The 10,824-nt window shown below is 41.8% G+C and overlaps 3 non-coding genes across 3 annotated transcripts; 2 read left to right on the top strand and 1 right to left on the bottom strand.

Moving 5' to 3' along the window:
• Positions 1 to 2,182: 2,182 nt before the first annotated feature.
• On the bottom strand, positions 2,183 to 2,264 carry trnal-uag. Its single transcript has one exon. It is a non-coding gene; the product is annotated as a tRNA-Leu (tRNA).
• A 1,684-nt stretch (positions 2,265 to 3,948) lies between these two features.
• Positions 3,949 to 4,030, top strand: trnas-gcu. Its single transcript has one exon. It is a non-coding gene; the product is annotated as a tRNA-Ser (tRNA).
• A 1,658-nt stretch (positions 4,031 to 5,688) lies between these two features.
• Positions 5,689 to 5,761, top strand: trnav-aac. The gene has a single exon. It is a non-coding gene; the product is annotated as a tRNA-Val (tRNA).
• Positions 5,762 to 10,824: the final 5,063 nt, after the last annotated feature.

The following is a 10,824-nucleotide window of genomic DNA, read 5'->3' as shown; positions in this document are numbered from 1 at the left end:
TCAGATATTACATTGAGCTCCTGTAGGCAGGCTAACAGCACAGTTACTACACTGGCCTCCTGTGGGCAGTAGAGCAGGCATAGACAGTACACTAGGCTGCTTTGGGCAGTCTAACACTTATAGGCTCAACACTGGGCACCTCTTTGCAATGTAATACACATAGTACGACGCTGCTTTGAGGAATGCAACGCAAACACAGTAACTACACCAGCCTACTATTATGCAGTCCTGTAGCATATTGGCAAGAGCGCACGCCTCACCAGCGAGAGGACACGGGTTTGATTTTCAGATGGGCAAAATCTTAGGAAAATTCCATTGATCCACCCAACCGACTCTGTTTATTAACCAGCTTTCAGTTTCATATTTCAGGGTTAAAAATCCCTTCAAATAGACATGTAGGAGTCCTGTAGCTCAGTGGTAAGAGCAGTCGCTTTGCAAGTGAGAGACCTGAGTTCAATTCCAGGCAGGGCGAAACTTTAGGCAAGTTTCCTTACTCCAAACGTCTAATAATAATCCCTCCAAAACCAAACACAATAATAAATTGGTCATTTTCGATCCATGACTGTTTGTGGGACATTACTGTGCGCAATTGGCTGCCGCGTTCACACACAAATATAGTCTATTCACTTTACAGTGTGATCTGTGAAGCGCTTTGGGACGTCCTCCCGACGTGAAAAGCGCTATATCAAATGCAAGGATTATTATTATTATAATCGACTCTGTTTATTATTAAATCTCATAAATTCTGATCTGATAGCGTTGTGTCAAACGCAAGGATACTTGGACAGAGTGAGGCTTCAGGAGATGTGAGGACTGGACAACTCCCAGTGTCCATTTCCTGAATCCTTGTGAGGAGATTCAGAAAGACTGCGATAGAGATGGAGAGATAATCATGGACAGGGACAGAGAGGGAGAGAGAGTGAGAGTAATAGAGAGAGGAGAGAGAGAGAGGAGAGAGAGAGAGAGAGAGGGAGAGAGAAAGAGAGAGGGAGAGGATAGAGAGAGAGGAGAGAGAGAGAAGAGAGAGAGAGAGAGAGAGAGAGAGAGAGAGAGGAGAGAGAGAGAGAGAGAGAGAGAGAGAGAGAGAGAGAGAGAGAGAAGAGAGAGGGAACGAGAGAAAAGAGAAGAGAGAGAGAGAGAAAATCAAACAAAAAGGCAGTGAGGCAGAAAGAATAGGGGAGCGAGAAAATGACAGGAATGGTGTTCCAACATATCCTGCGACGAGTGGTTTGGAAATTTTATCAAACGTTCCAGCAATATGTCGGTTAAGAAAAAAACGTAATGGAAACAATATATCAAGACGAGCAGTTCTGAAGTCCTTCGTGACATTATTTCAAGTGAGAGGAAAGAATTGTAGAAGAATATATTTCTTACAGAAAAGGACAGTCCCAGCGTGGGCTTGAACCACCAACCATTCGGTTAACAGCAGAACGCTCTAAGCCATTGCGCCACAGAGACTTCTGTCTACATATTTTTGAAGAAAATTACAGCGTTTCATTGACACATTTAATGTCACGGGCAGGAACTGAGTTGATAAGTCATCACAACACCAGTAAGTGAGTTACTCAAAGCTGATATCTTAAAGCCAATCAATAGAAACTCCCTGATCACTGTGTGATGTTGGAAAGTTTGCTCAACAGGCACTTTGTTCTCCCACAACAGATATTTAAATCAAGTACAAAACGCTTTAAAACTTTACTTGGATCAAAACAGAAACTAATTTAGGAACAGCGATTTTTAGAGAAGAGTTTAAAATGTAAACAGCAATATAAGAGTTACATGACCGCAGATAATCATTAGTTCTTGTACTCACGCTAAGCTGGAAAGCGTTACAAAGAAATATTGCAAATTGAACTTGTTGGTTGGTTCCGGTGTCTTTTTTTNCAATATATTTTGAAATATTCCTCAATTGGTTCATTACTTGATGGGAACATCTTTTAGATTTCTTGGAAATTCAACGGCATCCTACCATCTTTATTCCGCTTGCATTCAAAAGCATTCTTGCATTCAAAGTACTTGCAGGAAGATATGTACATGTTGCCACTGAATAGAATTGCTGGAGCTGGAGGAGTGAAGCTGAGTTATGCTGGATTGAAAGTGGTCGAATGGCCATTGATACTGTCACAGCTCTTTCTGTTCAAAAAATACAAGATGTACAAGAACGAACAAGATCGTAAGCATTTGATAGCGGTGGGATTCGAACCCACGTCCCCGAAGAGACTGGAGCCTAAATCCAGCGCCTTAGACCGCTCGGCCACGCTATCCCCTGCTTGCCTTTGTCTGCAAGATGAATTATACCGTCGTGTCACACTATTCATGTCAAAAGTTTCTCCTGCCATGACAGAGAGATGCGTCCATACTCCGACAAACTGTTCACTTTGCTTCATTAAAAGAGCACCGACTTTAGTAAATTCATCAACAATTTCAACAATTATTTAACCCGTATTTAAACAAACCAGGTGTAGAAGCATTTGATTTTGATCCATTTCTCGATATTCATCAGCTCACTGAAGTTTCCGTAATGCAGTGGTTATCATATGCGACTCACACTCGAATGGTCCGGAATTCGAAACTTGGCGGAATTTACAATTTATTTAACAATAATTGACAAAATGCAATGCAGAGTGTTTGGTTTACACTTGGACATCTAAGAATAGGACAATGGAGTTGAAGCTACGGAGAAGTGTATGCTTAGGTTTTGCAGTGAAAATTTAAAATAGATAGAGAGTGATTGCTGTGCATTGAACGAGGGGACTGACATTCAACAACATTGGTGACAACGGAAGGACGGGAAACACACAGTGAAGGTCAGTGTCAGCTCAGTGCATCAGAACTCAACGCTGCACAAGGAAAAGTTGGCAGAGAATCTTCAAATCTTACATCCCAGACATAGTCTATTTGGCGCATTGTACCTCTGCCACCTCTTTGGAAGAGCTATAAAATTAGTGTCACTCATCCTTTCTTTCCCCACAGCCTTGGAGATGTATACTTTGACAATATATCCAGTTGGCTCATGAAAGTTATTGTTGCATCTGTTTGCACCACCCCTTCAAGCAATTCCATCCAAATAGTAACAACTCCGTGGTTAACTAAATTTCTCTGGCTCAGCATCAACCGTGTAGAAATAGGATTCCTGTCAGGAAAGCCTAGAACACGTACACCAAGTTCTATATGTTTTTTGTCAGCAACGAGTTACCTAAATGTTCATTCATGTCATAATTTTTTTCTCAATGACATCAAAAGCGTTCCCAAGAACCTCATTTGATGCTGAAATGGTGACATTAAAATTGAATGATTAAAAGGAAAGGGTTTCCTAGCAATGAATCATGATGCCTGACCTCTAAGTATAAACGCTTATATCGGAAATTGCGTGATACATGTAGTAGAATATTTTTGATCGACACATTGCTCTTGATTTTTTACTGAGAGACATTCACGCGTAATATCGCTTTCAAGAGAAAAATCCGGACTTCGTAATGCTGATGAATTTGTCGTTGCTAATTGGAGTGAATTCGTAAACTTATGCTATTGCTATTATTGTTGAACTCTGAATTATTATATTAAATATTCGAATTTTATTGAGATTAATTTAGTAAAATCAAGTAAGTGTTGGTGCCAAGGCTGAAATGGTAAATCACAATATTCGATGAGAGGTAGACACAGACTGTTGATGTCTATATCTGGCCATTGTTACTTCTGCAGCTTCTTTCAAAAATATAATTCCAGTTTTAGTTGTTATTGCTTCAGCAAATGCCAATTCAAATTTAATTGTTGCCGTCGAACAGCGAATGTAAACAATTGTGATTTCTCTTCCGGTAATAAACTGTTCTCACTCAGTAACACAACTCTTCTTTCAGTTCTTTACGCAAAAAAGCATCCCTTTTGTTACCAATCAGCAATATTTCAAATGCAGACTTCTGTTTTGAGGCTTTGTAAGGCTTTGCAGCAGACGAGGTGGCCGAGTGGTTAAGGCGATGGACTGCTAATCCATTGTGCTCTGCACGCGTGGGTTCGAATCCCACCCTCGTCGCTTCAGATACTTTGAAAAATGAGTTAATTATGGAGTTTTAAATAAGGGGATCATATTATTTGCAGGTATCAAAATAATAGGGATCTGTCTTCATTCGATACGATTTTTTGTGACGTCTTCTCTACTCTGTGTAAGAAGTTGTTATCTTCAAACTCACATTGATATCATCTGGGCTCACATTCGAAATCGCTTTTTTGCGACATTGCTGGGCGTAATTTCCCTGCAAAGTCGTTGTCACAATTAATTTACAAATTAAAACTTTACGGCTTCTGAAATTATTTTAAATTTTAAATTCTGAAATTGCCTTCCTTGATTTCACACATTGCTACAATTAAAATGTGGAACATTGACCGAGGAGAGCGCGGAGAGTGAATCGGAGTTAATGTGTCTCTGTATGATTTAGGCTGGAGTGCTCATTGATCACAGCTAACCAGGTAATGCAGGAGAAGAGGTCAGAGGAAAGGATAAACCAAAGTCGCATATCGATGCAAGATAACGTGCATATAATTCATACCTAACGAGGGACTGAGTAAAAAGCGAGGACATGGTCACTGGGCAGCAACTCACAGAGACTGAAGTAAAATTCGCTAGATACCATGCACTGTCAATTCAGGCTGATCAAATTTGCTCCCCAGCCCTATCCTCATCACGCTCACACTTCTCTTCCATGTAACTGGCTTCTTTACCCTTCCGAACTCACAATGCTCTCTGTTATCCGCTGTTTCCACATCAAGGGCCACCAGACAAGTTAGGATTTTGATTTCCAGGATTAAAAGGACAAGAGTGGAAGAATCGCTGTCGAGAGACAAACGTCACCCTTCACATTATGTCTAAGACCCACACTGGCCAATCTGCCATGACTAGGAAAACTGCCGACCCACAGGGCTCATGACAAAGATGACAAAGAATGCCACAGAAGAGCAGCATAAATAATAATAAGCCCGAAGTCCATTGGCGTGCTTTGCAATTGCTAATTTGCTGCACATTAATCCGGAAAGTATAACTTCATTATTTCCAAGATAACAATTCTGAAAATAATGCTTTGTTGTGTTTGAAAACAGCAGCACAGCAGCATTTCCTAAGTACATGCAATGTCAAATTATAGCACATGATTCTCTGAACCGTCCGATGCAAACCTTGTGTCGCGCTTCAGCTGTCCTCCCGACGTGAAATGGCTATACCAATTGCAAGTAGTACAGTATTATAGTTATAATTTGTCGTTATAATCTTTGTTTCCGTATTGTTATTTTGTTGTTAGTGTTGTTATTGTCAATAGTGTAAAGACTGTTCGACCGTGCACCCACCACTTCGATCACCTGAAAAGGAGAAAATCTGTCCTTTGAACATGGGTCGGTAAGCAGAGGACACCGATTTAATATATTTGGCAAAAGAAAAGAAGGGGAGACCTGAAACTTGTTCGGGTCTCCAACGCTCGGCGTGAAATTGTGGTGTAAGTAGATTTAATGAAAGCATTCAAAAGTGAATTAGTTAGGTAACTAAAAAGAAACAAATTGCATGGATAACTGCCGAGGAGAGGGACTGTTTGGTAACTCTTTCAAACAGATGGTAAAAGCATAGCGGCAGGAAGGCTTAATCTGGATTTAAATAATAAATAATACATTAATTTAAGAAGGGAATTAGCAGGAATCTGCGGACAGGTTTCCGTAGTGTAGTGGTTATCACATTCGCCTAACACGCGAAAGGTCCCAGGTTCGAAACCTGGCGGAAACACGTTTTATTTATTTATGGTCCGACTGCATGATTTATCAGCATCGACTCAGAAAGTCGCCGTTTGAATATCGGGGCTGCCGCTCTGGTACAGTACTGGGGCGCTCTCTATGTTCTTGTTGGTGTGCTCTTGAAATCGCAAATGCTATCTTGTTGAAATCGCCGGTTCCAAAATTCCTGATGGTCTGAAAATTTATTAGATCGAAAAAACAGAGCTATTGATAACTATGAAAAAAAAATAATATTTGGGATCGTCTGGGATTTGAATCGGTGAACTCTCTCATTTCTTGTTCAATGGACAATCCAGAATGACGAGAATCATATTCCAAGAGCAAAGAGCAACTTGATCAATACGTTGCTGCTAATATAAAGGAATACATTGGCGATGGAAAAATGGCGGTCATTGTTGATTTCCTGCGTGTTTTTTCAAATTGTTGATATCATCAAATCTAAGACCCGATAGAGCAAAATGCAAGATCGAAACTACTGGAAAGAGGAATATTGCTACAAACAAGAATTTTGGAGTATTTTGTATGATAACACTGCAGCGCTGGCTCTATAAGTCTTACTTAATTACCCAAACTGAATTGGCCATTAGCACCACTGATCAAGCGATTCTATTTATTTATTGACTTCATGTGTCTGGGAGCCGACAAGCGGCCGAGAATGAACCAAAATAAAATTCTGAAACACACATTTCTTTCCGTACTGCCAAAGATTTGCTAAGTTTGCTGGCGATTTCGATTTTAATGTGGAGTTTGAATGTCAGTGCACCTCAGTAAATAGCAGTGTCACGTCGAGTCGGAATTCAAAAGTTGCGACATACCTTAACGTTCAATATCACTTTGCGGTATGTTGTTTTCACGTAAACGGAAATTAATCAAATTCATGTTTTGGAGAACATCGGATTGAATGATGATGGATCACAACCTCCAAAGAACTACTCCGCATCCACCATTTTGTCCACAGCAGCAACTCATTTGACTAAACCAAGGTAAGTTGAGGCTCTCAGTGAGTGTCAAACACACACCCTCGGCAATTCTCGCTTAAGTACTATAATATAATTTGGCCATTTTGAACAAAGATGGCTCAGTCTCTTATATAACGGAAGAAATAACCAATCATCAGCAAACGGTGCAATTGTGTTTGATTTTTAGACAATGACAGCGTCTCAAATTAACTGCAGCAGTAAATCACGTATAAAACAGTTGTGCTGATTGACATTGTTCAATATTGTGATATAAAGATTTTGAGAAGACCTCCCAAATCAATGGCCGCTATTAGATATTGAAAAAGAATTGTCGTTTGTCCGACCCTGCACGGAAGAGGGAGAGCTTAATTATCCGTATTTTACATTAAAAGTGTTTGAACCAAACACAATAAGAAAATAAGTCTGTTACGCCTACTAGTCACTAGTTAGTCTTTTGTCATTCATCATCAAATAATAATAATAATAATCCTTCGGTTTCATATATAACTTTATCATGACTTCTAGACGTATCAAAGCGATTGATATAGCATTCAGTAAAATAGCTCCTGGCCCCTCTTTTAACCGACATTATCAACCACTTCTTATTCACTGGCACTGTTTCCACACTCTATTCCCACCCCACTGTTCCCAGCTATCATCATGCCCTTTCTAAAAAAAACCTTCCCATGACCCTTCATTACTCTCTAGCTACAGCCCCGTCTCCAAAACCTCATTCCTCTCCAAAGATCTGGACCGAGACGTCATGCACCAGCTTCGCTCTTTCCGTTCTCGCCATTCCCACCACGAACCCTACCAATTGGTGATTCACGTAAGCCGCCATCAGCACGAAAGCAGCCCTGGGCAAAGTAATCAACTATGTTCGTTCCATCGGCTCCCGAGCTCCCTCTACCTCCATTATCTTCGACCCGCAACGGAACGTCATCTCACACATCTGTGCCACGACACATTCCGCATTTACCCACCGCCGTCTCTTGTCACAGGCCACCGAGATCCTCATTCCCGCTTTAGAATATACAAACCTAAAGCTCGACGGTCTCACCAACTCCTCACTTCCCCTCAGGCGGCAGCGGGCTGAATGCTCAAGCTACGATTCATTCAAAAACCAGTAGCCATATATTCACCCACACCAATCTCGGTTCCACTGGCTCCACATCAATCCGTTGATACCTTTCAAGATCCTGGACCTCAACTTCAAAACCTTGCTCCCCTAATCTCTATGATCTTGAACCATCTATGAACCTGTCCGCTCCTTCCGCTCGGTGGGCTCTGGCCTACTTCAAGTCCACCAGCGGGCCAGCCACAGCATTGATGTGAGGCCCTTCAGCTTCTCTTGTTCCATGTGTTGGAATTCCATCCCACAGACTCTCAAACTCGCCAAATCCTTAGCTTCATTTAAGTCCCTTCTCATCAACCACTTCTTCAGATACGCTCTTTCATCTATATTGCCACCTTTACTGGGAAATTCACCGGTCCTGTTCCCATCCAACAGCTCACGTTCTGATCACTGATTATTTTCCAGCTTCCTGGAACGTCCTCCTAACTCTAAACAAATTAAACTTGTTTTTGTTTTTATATGTCTATATGCTTCACAAAATATATTGTGAAGTGTTGTGACATTGTAAATTGTGGGCGAATATACCAAGTTGCTCAGCATCAGTTGCTTAATCAAGGTCCTCATTTAGGCAAATAGATGTTCCAACTGCTTTCCAGCAAACGTTCGTTTGTCATGATAAGAACCATGAACCCAACATTACAGTTGTTTCCCAACCAGAAACAACCTGTTTCAACGCGCCAACCGACATGCGCTTTACAAATACGTTGCAATCACTGTGCTGCAGTTTTCTACAAAATACTGCTGCCTGGTATTGGGTCATTGGGATATTTACACCCTATGAGGTCTAGTTCTTTAAATCTATAAGTTTGCAACATAAGTCTATAATTCTCTTAGACTTTGAGTTAAAGTTTTGTTAACAATTTAAGCTTCCAAGGAGGCAAGGGAGGAAACAAGGCGAGGGACCGTGAGTTGGAGGGACCCCCACCCATGCATTCGTCAACTAAAGGCTTGAATTAAGGGAACTCCCTCCTAACGAACTCTTCCCTTCACAAGCTGCAGATCTTCCAAACATCTGCAGCTCGTGTACTTTCACGTACCAGGCTCAGTGGCCCTATCAATCCCAACCTCTCCTGACTCCACTGGCTCCCCATTCCCCAGAGGAACGGATTCAAGATGCCCATCCTCATCAACTAGGCAATTAAATATTATGTACGGAAATTGAGTATTCGGGTTTCTTCTTGAAATCCTCCTTTAAAGAAGTACAAAACTTATGCCATCATCTTAATAATAAAATACTTGCAGATATATCAAATAGTAAATGATGGATTTCGTTTCGTTTTATATCACTGGATCACTGTCACTCGGACATCCATTCCTGTCCTCATCACTATGTCCACACAATGTACTGCGGTCTCGAAAGGTCAGCAGTGTTTGACAGGGTCAGGGCATTGAGGATTAAATTATGAATTAGCGGAAGCATCGACGTTGAAATAAGGGCGATATGGTCAAACAATGCCAATCCGAGACAAGTCAAAGCTATCTTTACGTTTACACTCCCATGGTATTATACTAACTATGTATTCTTTTTCAAATATAGGAGGAAATTGGGATTAAATCTGGGTGTAATTCTTCTACTTGAGGCAGAGGGAATGGCTGGTGTACTAAATAAGTACTTTGAAACTGTCTTCACAAAAGGAGAGGATGTAACCAATGCAACAATATCGCAGGCGCGTGAAGAGAAATTAGATATGAAAAAAATCTATAGAGAGGAGGTACTAAAAGTGCTGTCGGTGCACAAATTAGGAAAATCACTTGGTCCGAAAGGGGATGCCTCCTGGGGTACTGAGGGAGGTAAGGAGAGAAATAGCCGAGGCTTTGGCCACAAACTTCCAATACTCTTTGGACACTGGAGTGGTGCCAGAGGACTTCAAGCTTACAAATGATACTCCATGTACAAAACTACAGAAAGACAAACCTGATAACCACAGGCCAAAAACCTTACTTCAGTAGGGAAACTTCTGAAAACTGCAATTCGGGATGATATAAATTCTCACTGAAAAATGCGGTTTAATAAGGGATCGTCGACAAGGATAATAATAATAATAATAATAATCCTTGCATTTGATATAGCGCTTTTCACGTCGGGAGGACGTCCCAAAGCGCTTCACAGAACACGCTGTAAAGTGAATTGACTGTATATTTGTGGGCGAACGCGGCAGCCAATTGCGCACAGCAATGTCCCACAAACAGTCGTAGATTGAAAATGACCAATTTTATTATTTTATTTTTTTTTGGAGGGATTATTGTTAGGCGTGTGGAGTAAGAAAACTTGCCCAAGGTTTCGCCCTCTGCCTGGAATTGAACTCGGGTCTCTCGCTTGCAAAGCGAGTGCTCTAACCACTGAGCTACAGAACTCCACAAGGATGTCTTAAAGGCAAGTCGCGCAGGAAAAACCTAATAGAATTGTTTGAAGAAGAGGTTGAGTTGGAGATTGAATGTACAGCAGACGTTGTTTAACAAAGCATTGGACAAAGTGCCACATAAGACAATTATATGCAATAACAACCACTTGGATATATATAGCGCACTCCACACCGGACGACGTCTCAGAGCGCATCACAGTAACGGATCCCGGGACCGAGCCAAGGGGAGGCGAAGTAAGGTGACCGAAGGAGCGGTCGAAAAGAAAGGTCTTCAGAAGAGACCTGAAAATGGAAAGGGAGGGGGCGAGGTGAAAGGAGTGAGGAAGGCATTTCCGGAGCCTCCTGTCAAAGTCGCCAAAGGCACGGCCGCCGACGGTGGAGCGGACGACTTGAGGGACGAGGAGGATTCCAGAGCGGAGGATCGAAGGCAACGGTTACTGTTCAGAGGACAGAGGAAGTGAGAGATGTCAGGAGGCGCAGTGGAGTGCAGGGGCTTGAATACAAGGGTGAGGAACTTGAAATCGATCCTCCCTGGGACAGGCGGCCAGTGCATTCTTGTTAGGACTGGGGAGATCGGGGAGCGGATATTCCTGCGGGT

The sequence above is a fragment of the Callorhinchus milii genome, unplaced genomic scaffold, assembly GCF_018977255.1.
Source record: "Callorhinchus milii isolate IMCB2004 unplaced genomic scaffold, IMCB_Cmil_1.0 Scaffold1571, whole genome shotgun sequence".
NCBI lineage: Eukaryota > Metazoa > Chordata > Chondrichthyes > Chimaeriformes > Callorhinchidae > Callorhinchus > Callorhinchus milii.
The sequence above is the reverse complement of the archived record's forward strand: the minus strand, read 5'-3'. Positions and strand labels throughout refer to the sequence as shown.